The sequence below is a fragment of the Symsagittifera roscoffensis genome, chromosome 1 (assembly GCF_963678635.1).
Source record: "Symsagittifera roscoffensis chromosome 1, txSymRosc1.1, whole genome shotgun sequence".
Lineage (NCBI taxonomy): Eukaryota > Metazoa > Xenacoelomorpha > Acoela > Convolutidae > Symsagittifera > Symsagittifera roscoffensis.
In genome coordinates, this window is record NC_087062.1 from 68,459,823 (window position 1) to 68,475,707 (window position 15,885).

A 15,885-nucleotide genomic window follows, 5' to 3' on the forward strand; every position below is an offset into this window, starting at 1 on the left:
CTAGCTCAAATCATGCTAAAACTTCTCGTTTTCAGTTTTTTTTTGAAAATTTTGGAAAAACCCAAAACTTTTTTCAAATTTTGTATCATTGTCTCACAATGATGCCGTTTAAAATACAATTTGAACTCAAACTAAAACTATTTACATACAAATTTTGTTTCAATTAGATCAGAAGCAACAAAAAATTTATTCAAAACTATGAGATTTCACCAATTTTTTCCAAACACCTGAAATTTTTGCAATTTTTTCCAAAAACTTAAAATTTTCGCATTTCTTTTCCAAAACCTGGACTTTTTCGAAGTTCAAGTAGTTTTCCGTTTTGCTTCAAGTAGATTGAAAGTAGATTATCTAATAAATTCGATCGAATTATAGCTAATCTTATCGTGTTTTGAAGTTTTTTTGAAATTTTTTCAATTTTTTGAAAAAAATTCCAAGATTTTGCAAAAAAGCTCTTACCATTGACTTACCTTGTACCAAAAAATAAAAATTTAACGTTAATTCTACAACCTATACGTAGTTAACCAGTAATACAGAAATAATTAACAATTAGATAACGCGCGCCAAAATTTTTGCAAAAAAAAACTAAACATTAACATTCAAAAAACAAAAAACTTCGTTTTTCTTACCATTATTTTACCACCACACAAACCATAAAAACTTACCATTGGTATTCCCTATCCTAATACATTGTAAACTCTATACCTTATCACAAAACATAACTTGCAGACTGGATGATTTATTCCCTATCTTAAAACATGTGGGTCTGCAGGACCCCTCCCCCCCCCCCACACTTTAGCCTCAACATCTACTACTGCCGTGAAAAAACAAAATCACCTAAAACATAAGTTGGCACCGGCAGCGGTGCAGAATACGAGACGAGAAAGAGACAGGCAGAAAAAGAATTGCAGAACAAGGACGTAACCAAAGATGAACTTTTAACAAAATCCGTGAAAGACGTCAATGAAAAGGCAGAGCACAGAGAGCTAATCCTAAAAGGACGCTAGATATGAATTAGGAAAAAGTAGAAACTGATGCTATCAACAAAGTGAAACAAAACTTAGCGACCAATATGATAGAGCAGAGATTCAGACAAAAGATGGAAAAGCAACAAAATGATCAAGCATCAATATGGAAAGGCAAAGTGCATAAAGTGAGCGACGCTCGCAAGGCCAGGAACTCTGAAGATGGAGACCCAAAAACCATTCGGAACCACGAAGACAGGGGAAGGATAAGGTCAATAATCACCGTTAACGGCCACGAAGTGATGAGGAACCTTAGCGAACCAAGTGACCAAACACTAATGCATCTAGATGTAAATTCTGACTATTTATGCTTAACCAGTCCTCAAACCCCATTGAAAGCCATTAGAACACTGCTGACAAAAGATGGTGGGAAGTAAATAACGGCTGACGGCAGATACACAGAGGCTTACGAACCATATGAAGTAATGCTGAACAAAAATAGCATCAAGATATACAATACGACAATGATTACCTGTGATGATGACCTGTGAGGGCCATATTTTCGAGGGACGAGAAGAACTCAAGGTCAGATCAATCGGCTATTGTGCCAAGCTTGACGAGTATGCCATGCACCTGGTCACAGAAGCCGAAGTATCAGCACACGTACTTGACACAAACGGGATAGAGAAATCAGTGAAGGGGCTACTAGATACGGGAGCTGTCTTGAGTGTAATTCCGATTGAAACTCGGACGCGAATGGGTTTCAAGAAGGATGGCCTAATAGATTCCAAAATACGCTTGACTGCAGCAAACAAAGTTGCCTAAGAGTATTTGGCACGAAACCGATGATCAGGGCACTGAACGGAGAGAAACCTGTGGATGTGCTTCCTGGTGGTGGTTCAGTTCATTTTGGGCAGATATTTATGAATAACTTTGCAGTAAATATCAATCTAAACCCCCCAATCTTCAGAATTAGCTACCCGGAAAGGAAAACGCAACAAAACCTGTGAACTTGATCATGACACAGGAGCGTAAATCTGCAGTCTTCTCGAGTGGAGGCCTCAATTGTGAGCTCAAGCTTTAGACATTTTATTGAACTCAGCGATAAGAAAAAAGGTAAGCGTAGTACCAAACCTTAATAGCCAAAGTGCTGCTAATTGAGGAAGATCCTTCTCGATCACCAATGGTGGCCACTATTTCAACGTCTTGTTGTCCAGAAGAAGAGGAAACTGAGGTTTGAACTGCCAGTGAAAACGAGATATGAAATGACTAAAAACATTGTCCCAAGTTCTTGATTGTCTCAACCATGAGGACAAAATTTGTATCTCGAATCGACTAAAGCCAATAAAGAATTTCTCCAAAAAACATTTATTCACCTAAGCCTGAGACGGGCGATGGACTCTGGAGCTGTTCGAAGTTTCCAGAAAGACCGAACTGCGGATTTGGATCATCTGAGGAAACCAGTATTAACAAAATGAGAATCAGGACATTTTTTCGAGACATAACGCCAACACCGGGTGTTGAAACTTCGCTGAGCACAAAATCGAGTTAGAGGAGTCGGCAGTGCCGCTCAGGGAAGGTGTGATGCGCATAAACCCACACAAATTGGATGCTAGAAACATTACTAGAAAAGAACTGGAAATGTTACTAGAATATGACGTGATAGAACCATCCAAATCACCGTGAGCGTGTGGAGTAGTGATGGCTTAAGAGAAAGGGGATCAATTGAGATTCTGCTGTGACTTCCGATATCTGAACTCCGTTACGGTAAAGGATGTCTATCCCATCCCGAGAATCAATTGAGTCTTTCGAAACTGGGGGATCTAAAGTTTTTTTCTACTACTACTGATCTTAAATGATCAGAACTCTGGCGGGTACCTCCTAGGAAATACGATACAGGGGAAATGGGATTTGTCTGCGAGCTGGGATTGTTTCAATGGGAAAGAATGCCTTTTGGCATGTGCAATGCTACAGCCACATTCCAAAGGCTGATCCTACCAGCACCAACAGCGGACTAAGATAACCTGATCATACGTTACGTAGCCGATGTGGTGATTGCAACGCCAACTTCTGAGTATCACATCGAGCGCCTGGACGAACAATTTGAATGCATGAAAATGGTAGATTTAAAGTGCAAGGTCTCGATAAATTATGTTGGGAAAATTGTAGACAAACATGGTATTAGGCCAGATCGTGACGCAGTAGAGGCTGTACTATTGTGGAAATCTCCGAGGAGCAAAAAAAAGTTGATTATTTTTCTTGGTTTTGCGAAATTTTTTAGGGAAACACTCAAAAGGCTACGCAGACAAAATATACCCAATGCAACAGCTCATGAGACACAAGGGCAAGAAACTTACATGGAACGATACTGCAGAAAAGTCCTACCAACGAAAAAAGCGAGAGTTGCGTGAATCTCCGGTGCTGAGGATGCCAACGGAGAATAGCAGGTACGTTCTGTACACAGACGGATCGGTAGTCGCGATTTTGGGCATATTGCACCAAGAACACATCTGGAATGGCAAAATTGTCTTAAGAACGATAGCGTACGGGAGTAAAGTCATGAGCGACACGGAAATGAAGTATGGCGCGTCTAGAGCGGAAACTTTTGCGTGACCTTCAGAGAAAAAAAAAGCATATCTGGCCAGCGAGCCAGTCAATTTACGGGTTGACAACAGAGCCGTATCCTTGTGAAAGACGTTCTCCATGCACCAAAATTATATAGGGAGATGGATTGAGTGCCTAGATAGTTACAACAAGATAGTTGGGCACAGAATAGGAGACGAACGTCAGCGAGCGGACAGCATCAGCAAAAAGACTTAGTTCTACGAGAGACAAGAACAGAAGGATGCTGACCGAGCTAAAAAAAACAGATGGATTTTTTTTCATGGATAAGGAGACTTATGTCTGTCTGCCTCTGACAAGATGGCTAGATATATCAAGGCGACCAACAAAATACCATCCAGAACTGCCCAAGGATGAGCAGAAGGCAAAATTTATCGTCAGAGAGTCAGAGGAGCCAATGGAGCTTCTGCTCAGCTTCAGACTTGTTAGGGAGACGTTAAAGCCAAAAGAATATGACCAAGAGAAAGTCGAGAAAGTACGGTTGTGGTGAAGCAAGCAAGAATTGTTGAGACTGTTTAAGAAACTAGCAATCAACAACTGCAAGGAGTTGACTGTGAAGGCCAATCTGAAGTCACAAAAATGAAGAGACCAAAAGATCATCCCAAGGAAAAAGACAAGCAGCAGACCAGTAACTTGAGAACCAAAAGGTAGTGCGCTCAATAGTTGAGATCAATTCAGAAGAAAATCTAACGCAAACTACATTGACAAAGAAGATAGTATCGTTCAAAGAAGACACTGACTCAGATGGAGAATATGCTGAGATCAATGAATATTCAGACAGCCTGTGCACGATTCTGGCGAAAACTAAATTGAAACTAAGACAGGGAGATGCAAGCGGATTCTTCTTTTGGAACATACAACGGAGACTCGGATGAGGACAGTGGAGGAGAAGATCTGGAGATGTGGCGGTTTCGAGAAACCCCCTTAGACGATTATCGTGCAACCCTATTCAAAGGACAAATCTAGAGCCAGAAACCAACGGTAGAGTTTTGAGCAAGATAATATGTGAAGCTAGAGGACGACGTTCACCTCCCAAGGGAATTGGCAGGACAGATGATCTTTCTAAAGGAACACTTGAAGGCAAGATACAGACTCTCAGACCCCGTTAGGGCTCAGAAAAACGAAAAATGACTAGCTAAAAGAATAAACTCTCTGAAAGGATAAAAATAGCGGAAGAAGAAAATGGAGATCTAGAAGAGAACAGCAACAAAATCTTGAGCCAGGTTTACAAAGAGCGGAAAGAGTTACTTTACCACACGGCGAATGGTGTAGTAGCCTGAAAAGGATCGATGATGAGAAGATCCTGCAAAAGCACAACGTTATCATACTGCCTCAATTGAATCAAACGAGGTACTGCTTAGATCACACGATCAAATGGGGCATCAGAGTATAGCCAAAGTGCAACAATGAATACTTAATCGATTCGACTGGCCAGGGATCAGAAATGAAAGCTTGGATGAAGGTCAGATTCAGAAAATTGGATCTCTAGTTATGCTTGTACTATGAGTTTTCAGTCAGGCAACGGGAAAAGCTTCGCGGGGCACCTGACAAAAGAACCGATGAAGAAGTTGCACATTGCAAAAGCTCAAGCGGCGACCTACCATCCGGAAACAAATGAATTGGCAGAGAGGCAAACCCGAACACTTATAAGCATGCGGTGGGTATAGTGTTCAGGATACACGAATGATTCGGCAAACACTTGCCACAAAGGTGGGCTCGTACAATAACACGCAAAACACAACAACGGTAATCAGTCTTTCTTGATTCTAGCAGGCAGAAAAAGGGCGATGCCTTCGTCATTCTTTTATCCAGAGTAAGAAGGACAGAAAAGTTTACCCCAGGCTTACCCGAGAGAATCAATCCAGAGACAACAGGAGTTGAATGACTCATGCAGACGCAATACAACCCAAGCACAAATGCGACAAGGCATGAATTACGACGAGCAGGTGTTTCAAAAGGTCATTCTATCAAAGGGAATCAAAAAGTCACTGAAGAATGGGAGAGGGACCTTCAGAATCACTAAACTTCACCAGCAGGGCAAATTCTATCGCTTGAACATATGACGAACAGCACAATATGAAAACCTGAAATCACACTTTCCATTACCAGATGATTGGTCCGTTCCAAAGAACATAGAAAACCTGGAGTTACTGATAGTGGAACCGGCCTGCGAGGTGAACAAAAAAGGAACCAGGGCAAAATTGATGGTATTGAGCTCGAGTGACAACACGAATATCTTGGTGTACTCGGACGAGGGTTCCTTCGTAGTAGAGGATTGGAATGAAGCTGAACAGGACGACAGGACGAGATACAAAAGTCAGTACGACCAGACAAACCTATGACGATAGAAACAAGAAGTGGAGGACAGTAGAAGACCAGCATGGTTTATATCAGATATGGGGATGACTGCTTGGTTGACAAGATAAAGCCGGATGAAATCGGGGAAGAAATGGTCAGCATTGATGAACTAGTACCAGACCAAGAGGGGCAAATCATCAAGGACGATGAATTGTTCTGACAGGAGGATCACATTGTGCCGGAGTTGTGAATGGATCTGAGCAATGCGAGACAGAAAAGAGGGAACATACGAACTTGAGGATGCACAACCTACCGGCTTGTGAGTCAGAGTAACAAACCAAACAACAAGTCGATTTATCTGCAGTAAAACACAATCAGGAAAAGGTCTCACGTTCGGCTGGGTAGCAACAGAGCGACCCCTGAAGATACCCTCGAGCAATCTAGAGTCAGCACCATCGACGAGGATGTCGATAAATATTTTTGTCCGGGGAGTGGGCGTAGGAATTACCCACACCGAAAAATTATTGATCCGGAAATTTAGGAAAGTAAGCAAAATCAATGGTCTGGATGAAGAACAAGAAGACACCGAGCCTGCTATTGGCAAAATTTCCAAACTAAATTGGAAATACCAAACGAAAACTCGGAAAATGTTTTAATCACAGACAGCAATTTTATCTTGTCGGACAGGACCAGTGCAACCTGCACAACCGCGGACATGAGCTTTAAGACCAGGTTGGAAGCGGACTTAAAATGAGATTATCAGAATGTGGATTTTCTGTTCAGACACAGACCGGGATTGGGTAGCTTGGCGGCGTTTCCACTATCAGTATCGCAGGTGACTGGCAAATACTTGTAATTTTTGGTTACAAGAGTCAGCGAAAAGTATGTGGTGAATCCTGAAAACGTGAAAACGTGGTAGTAGACTAAACACGACTAAGAGACCTTTAAGCGAGAGGGAAGTGAAGGAGGTCTGAACACCAGTTTACAAACCAAATAGAGGCAGGTTAAACCTCAAGGAAGTAATTGTCATCTTGCTTGTTATCTTCACTGAAACAGAGATCGTGGTGCATCTACAAAATAAGGAATACTTGAGCCTTGCCTGAGTCTAGAGTTGTAGCTGGAGTCTTGAGTGGTAAAGGGTGTCTAGAGTTACAAGTGATCATGATATGATACAAGGAGGGGTAAAAACGTAAAGTAAGAATCGTTTTTACATTTTTTTTTTAGATGTTTAATTCAAATATTGAACCAATTTATGCCGTGCTAAAACACACCAATTGCATGATCTCAAAGCGGAAAGTAACGTCTAAAGTAAGGCACATAAATTTGATGCTTCGCTCATTGGAGCAAGCATTTGACTACTTAATGACAGCAGATCTTTTAATCAAGCCTTAAAAAGCCTTTTTATCTTTCCACCTGGGAATTGTTCTAGTAGGAGGAAGTTGACAAGCCTAAAACATAGTTCTGTTTTCAGATTGAAGTTTTGAAGTTATCAGAAAAGAGCAGCATTGGGGAACTGTCAGAACTGAATTGCAAGAGAGTCCAAAGGCACCCGAAGATCCTTATAGTTGTGAGCATCTAGAGTGAACATTCTTGAGTGATGAACTTTGCTTGGCTTACTTGAGTGGTAATCTAGGATTGAAGTTTCTTGAGTTATATTTCATTTCTGATCACAGCTGATCGCGTTTTTTGGAAGTTAGTGCCAGCGGTACTGAAGAAGCCAACGCTTCATGAGTTTTACAGGCGGTTAAGGGATCTGGATTACTCTCAAGTGGACGAACGAATGTTCGTGATCTTGAGTGCTCAAGTGGACGAACGAATGTTCGTGATCTTGAGTGCCATCTTTCAACTAGATTCTCAAGGAAAGGGCAGAGAGTAGGCGATGGAGACGCTGTTGATGGTGGGCTACACGTCCGACGGAATTGCGATCCAATAATCGAAAAGATGGCTGTCATGGAGTACTGATGGAGGCTTGAGGGGACTCGATCTGGCAAGAAACACCGGATTGACCAACAACACTGAATCTGGTGCTGGCGAGTTTCCTCTTACAGCTCGGCCGACGACGAGGATGGGAAATCAATTGACCACCAAACAAAAAAATGTTGATGAACTATCGGGAATTTTTCGGAATCCTGAAAGCTCTTGATAAGCTTAGTTTTATTCAGTTTATTGGAATTGTAAAAGTTCCTAGACTGAATTGAAAAGCTTTTTGTATCGGTCTTAATTTTTCAAGCTATGCAATTTGAAAGGCATGTTTTTTTTGTACTTTCTCGCTTTTTTAGATCCGAACTTTTCACTTGTCTGATTTTGGCCAAGGTTGTTTATATGAACCACTCAGACTGTTAAGCTTTTAGATATTTTAGGCACATTGCTGGGTAAAGTTTACCACCTTTATTTTTTCTCGAACTAACCAATAATCACAGGTAAAAAATTAAAGTTGACGCAATGCAAAGAATTTAATAGTTCAGATATAGCAAAAAACTTTATTTAATTATACTAATACTTTGGAGCTATTTTTTGTTCAAAGAGAATTTTTAATTTTTTTTCAAAATTGTGCTCCTCGCTACTATACATGCCCCTCCTCAATCCCCCCTGGTTAAGCTTGTTTTACTAGTTATAATCTACAAATTTTAATCCAATAAAACTCATTGTAATGGATTTTAATGGGTTATAGTTGATTTGTTTTTTCTAAGAAAAAAATGGATTATATTGGACTGCGAGATCACAAACTGTAGTCCCAAATAATTATAATGGCAACATTTTTGACCTCCGAGTCAGCTGTTTATATTAACGCATGAGCAAAACTTCAAAATTTTGCATTGATATCGGAAACTAGAGTTTTGTTGTAAATTATTCCCTGAAGAAATGCATGTAAGAAATTAACTGCCCATTACTAATCCCAATTTGAATTGTAGTCGTGACCAGGCAAAAATTTTTGTGAAGCCTTCAAAACTATTGTGTCATTGAAAAATAAAACAAACATTAACTTTTTTAAATTATCAACATTTTCAAAACCGTTATGTCTCCTGTAACAATAAAAAATTTCATAATGCTTAATATTGATTGTTGCCATAAGCACTTTCGTTGAAAACGACTGTTGCGATTTTAATTCACAGTTTTTACTTAAACCATAATTTGCTAAATAATGATATACAGCACCCGAAACATGACGCATATCAGTTTGAAGTTTCCGCTGCTGGAGTTAGTGCTGAGCATTGTCTTGTGTATTAGGATGATAGGGTGACGATATTGGGTTTTAGCGACTTCAGATTCGTATTCTGTCAGAACCACTGTAGCTAAGAACCTTCGGTATCGGAAAATAATTCCCAGATCCAATGTCCAGTTGCCGCCTAATTCCACCACTTCTTTTGTACAACCTGCCAAATTAAAAGAAATTTATCGAAAATGTATTCACCAATAATTACATTCCCTAAACCCAAAACTGGCCCGATTTTTTCACAAATTTTTCATCTCATGTTTACAAGCTCACTTTTATCTCAACATTTTTGGCTCTTTTTTGTTTACCGTACTTTCAGACGAAATCAGCATGCTTTTCACCCACTAAAACACATGGTATGAAAAGGCATCTTTGCTAACAAAACCTAGCAAACAAGAGCGGACGGAGTAAAAACGAATGATGGTGCGATTCAGGCGCGGATCTAGGAATTTCTCGAGGAGGGGGGGGGCGGATTTTCAAAAAAATGTTTAAAATTTTGTCGACCTTTTTTTAGGTCAACCAAATTGAGTTTCTGAGCTCTCCCCATATCCTCAACCATTATAAAGTCCCTAATTTGCAAAAATTTTAAGGTCAGTCATCCAAAAGTGGATAGTACAAAGGGGGACCCTTTGGGTCGGCAGGGGGTCGAATCCATGGGGAGGGGGGGGGGGGCGTCTGTTTCTTTAAATTCGCTACTGGTGCGATTTATGGTTGGATGCAAATGGACGTAATAATAAACTGGACGTAGCAACTTCGACATATACGTCCTGGGCGGATCTAGGATTTTCTCGAAGGGGAGTATTTTCAAAAAATGTTCAAAATTAAACTTTTTGTCAAGCTTTTTGAATTTGTTTAGATATCTCGACCATATTCATTTCCGAGCCCCCCCTCCCCCCGAGAAAATCATGGATCTGCCCCTGCCTGTGACAAATCGTCTTCTGCGTCAAATTAGAGAAATGAAAAGGCTCGAACATATTGGGTCAAAAATAATTGGAGCAATAAAGCTATTTCAGAATTTTATGCGCTTTGAGCTTGTTAAAAAGAGTAGAACACCTTCTTTAAAAAGCGCAAAACACCTATACTTCAGAAAAAATTTCAGTAATCTGCGGGAAAACGTGACTTCTCCTCAAATCCCACCCAATTTTCATGGACAATTTTGAGCCATATGAGCAAAAATTTTCCGCTCAACGCTATCCGCGAAGTGGGCGGAAAAAGCAATAAGTTATGCAATACATTTTTTTTTGATGTGGTCGTCTTTCGCTCATTGAGATCCACACATAGATACGTTTGAGGAGAGTGATGAGCGGAAACTCAACTGGATCAGATTCGCAGAATACTGCTTTAAAATGATTCCGGGGACTATTCTCATGGCAAAAAACTGCGCCACAACTCTCAGCCAATTATCGTCGTATAATCTGTCACAAACTGACTCATTTACCCTTTCCATGCTTATTTCTTCCAAGTTTTTGAATTTTAAAATAGATTGCTGACAGAACATTCAGTCATTCAGTCCTTCTGGAATGGGGGTTCCCCGATTGATTCCGTCTTTTCAACGTATTGTATGATGGCGGGTGAGAGGGAATAAGATTAACTTACGATGCACAGGCACTCCACTTTTTGTACCTCCTGATGCAACTGCACATGGCGGAGCTCATGTTCGAAGTGCACTGATCAGTCCCCAGACTCATCTAAAACAACATAGAAAGACATCATGCTCAAAACGTTAAAATTGAAATCAAAGTACGCTCAAATTTTAAAAAAAGTCTTAAAGTTACATTAAACACCGGTCCCAAATTCGCAAATTATCAATAAATAGCTAAAACTAAAATAATTGGCCGTTTTTAGGTCTAAGATTTCCTCTATTTGTATACTTTTACCGAAAATTTATTTAATCAACAATGAATATCAAGTCAATTGTTAAGAACATCGAGCAGTCTCTAATTTTTTTCTTACACAAGTACATGTGAAGAAATCAATGAGAGCCAGTAGGGGCAGGTTTAGAGTTTTGTCGATTTTTGTTCTCTTGAAAATTTGATTCTCAAGAGTTTTGTTCTCTTGAAAATTTTGTCGATTTTTTTCAAGCGACCAAATTTATTTTTCGAGCACTCCCAGAACACTATGAACACTATTAAGACCATTTTTTGACCAAAATTTCTGTACCGCAGGCATAGTTTTGAAAATCGAGGCCAAAAAAAGGCATTTATATGCACTTTTTCAAAATTTTTGACCAAAAACTTCAAAAGTAGTATATCAAAGAATTATCTAATAGAAAAATTTGAAGGGTTTTGGGTCAAAAAAAAATGCCAGGGCGGTTTGTTGGTGAGTAAGTCACATCTCTGAGGTGGAGAAGGGGCAAAATTATCAAAACAGAAGTGATTTGCTAGTTGTTATAAAATAAAAAAAGGCCCGAGGAGAAGTTTTTTGTCGCAAGCTCTATCATCAGAGACGGATCTAGGTTTTTCTCGGGGGGGGGGGGGGGGGGGGAGGGAGGATTGTATTATCATGTTTATCATCATGACTCAAAGCTAAAAGGACTTAAAAAGCGCCATTAGATACTAATTAATCTAATGGCGCCTAAGGCGTCTTTGAGTCATTTAAGGATCAACCAACCACAATTTGTGTCACAAAATAGTACCAAAAGGTGACTACTTTTGATAAGCAGCAGACGAATTGGCAGCATCGGGGTCAATCCTGGAATCTTCGGATACGCTGGCGTTTCTGATTTCACTTGCATTACTAGGATTAGAACCTTCTCATTTAACTTATAATAATTTCAATACGCACTACATTATCACGCTCTCATAAATTTTCTATTGAATTGAGGGCAAACTAAATGAGTCATTTTTTCTAAAGTATTTGAGCTCGGGGTGGTTTTTTTCTTCAGACAAAATTCGACTTTTTAATTAGTCATTTTTGACCGGTTTTTTATATTTTTCAAAAAGTATTGTTGTCCTAAGCTTGAATGTAACAAGATATTTCGCTTGTGATCATTTTGTATAAAGTCACGGGGGCTTAAAGATTGCCATTTTGGCCAAGTTGGGTCACTTAACTTGCGATATATTTTGCGCTATTAACGCGCAAGCGAATATTTAGTCCGTCTTATAAATCGTTCCAAATTGGTTGAAGGAGCTTATTTGCCATAATTGATTTGTTACTAAGAGCAAAATCTATCACGATCACGTTGAACTCTATATGGAGCGTGCGGCGATGATTTTCATAAAAAATCTCAAACTAAAATTTTTTTCCATCACATTTAGTTTTTCATGTGTTACCTTTCACCTAACTTAGATATCTTTTAGCCTATCGTCTTTTAATCTTCTAGTCTTAGCTTTAAAGTTTGCTAGTAATTTTAGTAGAGAACGCGTACTTTTACATAGTCATAAACTAGTCTAAGTTTGAGTATACCTTTTTTGGTTTTCAAAATAAAATTCGCACCCGGATTAATATCTCTTTTTTACACCCCCACGCGCCATAAAAATTACAAAGTGATAGATTTCGCTACAAGTAACGAAATAATTATGGCAAATAAGCTTCCTTCAACCAATTTGGAACGATTTCTAAGATAGATTAAATCTCAGCTTATGCGTTAATAGCGCGACATATATCGGGCGTTAATTATAGCAAAATGGCCAAAATGGCAACTTTCAATTCCCCATAGAGTTACAAAAAACGATTACGGTTAAAATGTCTTTTGAAATTTAAGCTCATTGAATGATTTTTAAAAATTCTTTCGAAAATTGCTAGTGAAAAAGCCGAAGTTTGTCTGAAGAAAAAAAAACCACCCGGAGCACACATATTCGGTTACTTTTGTTACGAATGTTCGAACAACAAAACAAGTAAGTTACTGATGAAACTGTTAAGAACATCAAGCCGTAAAAGCATTTCCCAGTTCATATAATCACATAGAAGGAAATCCAACATGGGCCAGCAAGGATTGGACGCAGTGCTTTGCACCATCACATGCTCGACAGACCTCTCTGTTAAAATTTTGCTAAATCACTTTTTTCTTGAACTACTTTCAAAAAAGCGTTGGATAGATACAATATTGAATGAAATGCATTCTGATTCTGGATTTTGCTGGTTTTTCTAAAGAAAAACTATCAGATAAATGAAAATTATGGTCAAATAGCGCACTTTTCAAAATGAGGATTACATAGGAGTTGGCTCCTATTAGTGCTCGCATAAAAAAAATTAGTTTTCTGTATATTTTTCCAGAAAAATGCTGTTTTTTAGTATTTCTCATTTTATGTTACTTTTTGAACTTTCGATGATTAAACCTGAAGCGTCAAAAGTTAGCGTCAAAAGTTATTGCAGTGTTGGGTTAACTTTTTTGATTGAAACTTAGACCACTTGCAATAGAGAGAATTATTTTTTTTCATGTAAAAACTTATAATTGGTCGTGGAACTATTTCTAACCGTTTTTGCCTAGTTTGACAAAAAAAAGTAACCACACACTTCTGATGCAGTTTACCATACAATCCTCATATCCAAAGGTTTGTATCAAATTTCAATGACTTGCATTTTTTTCATTCATGATATTGTATGGCAAGCGTTTTAGCGAAGGAAGTTGTGCAAATAGCAACTATGCATAAAACACAAAGGACACGTTTTTGGTTTCTTACTTTTAGTTCTGAAAATAATTGCTTTAAGATATTTTCATTCACCGCGGGAGACCTTAGGTTACAAAAACTTTGAGGGATCTCATAGAACTTATATTTTGCGGAAAGCGGGTGTCTTAAGCTCACTCAAACAGTAACAGAAATTTTTCTTGAGTACATATTTTTGGTTATTTTTAAAAATAAAATTCTCCTAACTAAGCCTTTTGTTTCTGAGTTGTTTCTGAGCATGCTTTTAATAAAGAACAACTTAAAATACAACAAAAGTATAGCTTAAGATACAACGCTTAAGATACGACGAAAGTGTAGCATTACAAGCTACCCAATAGAAGGTGGGAGGAAAATAAACAAGTCAAAAAACAACTTGAAAAAACAATGTTTTTTTTGGATAAACGAATAACTTCAATTTCCAAAAAAAACTGACGAGAGACTAGGCCACTAGCTTCACACAAGCTTTTTTCTTTTTCCGAGCATTCATTAGGCCGGTAACACATGGTTAGACGCCCGCTAAGACAAAAATAAAAAAGCCAAAAGAAATTGTTGTCATGAAGAAATTTTGAGCGATTAAAGTAATTGATTTTTTAATTTTTAAACTTCAACTGACCATATTCATTTGAAACAATCATAACAATGTTTGCCGTTAAGCTGATGCAAAATGGTTTTTTTAACCAATAAAACAAGCCAAATCATAATGACAAAAAATTTCAAGTAAAGTTTCCAAGCAAATAAACTACAAAAAAAAAGGAAAAATACCAGTCTGGTTGAGTAGAATTACAAAACTATATGAAAAAAAACCACGGCACTTGAGACTACAAGGAAAACCACTTGCAGCACAAAAAAAATTTGTCCGTGATATAGCAATTAAGCCTACAAAAGATAGGACAACAAACTATCTACAGACTACTCAATTTTTCTAGGAAAAAACATCAACTTCAGACACTAAAAAAAAACAAGATCTGGCGGAGAATCGAACTCCAGACTACAGGCCTGTAAAATGCTAAGGTTCGTTCATAAAGCAGCATCAAATTTGCTTAGAAAAAAGTTGTTTACAGAAATAAAATTCTAGTTCCCGATTACACGACACTTGCTCTCGCAAACATAATAAAACATAGTCAACTGACATTTGGAAAAATGTTATGAACGCAAGGAAAGAAAAAAACACTGATTTGTATTTCAAACAAATTCAACTTTCAAATTTTAAAGAAAAAACTAAGCCCTTAAATCTCTTATAAGATCATTTTGAAGAACATCTTTCAAAACATTTTTTGATTGGTGTTCGTTTATATAAAACTAGCCGAAATTGAGAAAACTGGATCAAAAAGTAAGTTTTTAATTTCGCTACGAAAACTAAATATTAAAACCCAATTTCGAAACAAGAAGTTGATCACTTATTTTTTGCTGGTCGATACTGGAGTTTGTCTTCCATTTAACAATGGAAACGAACTGAACTTGAGCAAAAAATAAACTTAAGCCGCAAAAAAGCTTAATATAGCGCGAACAAATTTAGAATATTTTCCAAAAAAAACATTAAAAAATCGCCAAGATGTTTCTAAGAGTCTACACTACGTTCATTGTTTTTATTAAGAAATCCAAAAGCAAGCAGATATGGATGCCGACACTTGAGCGATATCGCTGAGGACCTTCGCTATTTATGGAAAAATTATTTTAAGAGCATCTGCCTGAACATGATCGAAAAAGCTTGGTTTTGGTAAAAGCGATAAATAATTTGGCAAGAAACGGTCGAATTACACTAGATTACTCCCAGCGGTTGCAAAACAACACAGAGGCAAAGCACCACTTGCAATACAACAAAAATATTTAAATAATAAAAAGAAAGAAAATGAAAAAAGTTCAAAAATAGTCCACCAAAATATGAATTTTTCTATCTCTCGACAGAATGTAACTCTAGGCAAACATTGCCAGACATGTGAATAATAAAATTAGCAACGGAACAAAACGTGTAAAGAGGAAACAACGCCGACAGCGTTTTAACAGACAAAAATTGTTCCGAAAAAGAACGGATTTTTCAACAAATCTTTAAATCTTCAATGAAGAACACTTGCACTTGCAGTAATCAGAATTTTATTTTAAAATGTTCAAGACCCTCCGGAAACTAAAATGAACAACACTTGCACTTGAAACTACATTGAAAAATGCTAACAGGATAAGCAAA

The 15,885-nt window shown here is 38.1% G+C and overlaps 2 protein-coding genes across 8 annotated transcripts in view; both read right to left on the reverse strand.

The window, feature by feature from the left end:
* Positions 1-15,885, reverse strand: part of LOC134848171 (glycogen [starch] synthase-like) — a 183,251-nt gene that overhangs the window by 66,894 nt on the left and 100,472 nt on the right. The window lies entirely within an intron of this gene.
* The window catches only part of LOC134848131 (GATA zinc finger domain-containing protein 14-like), a 54,168-nt gene continuing 47,254 nt past the window's right edge, over positions 8,972-15,885 (reverse strand). For all 7 annotated transcript variants that reach the window (XR_010162896.1, XR_010162898.1, XR_010162897.1 and 4 more), the window contains 2 exons: positions 10,693-10,784; positions 8,972-9,256 (listed from right to left, as the gene is read on the reverse strand). The gene's annotated coding sequence lies outside the window, so the exon portion shown is untranslated. The remainder of the gene's footprint in view (positions 9,257-10,692; positions 10,785-15,885) is intronic.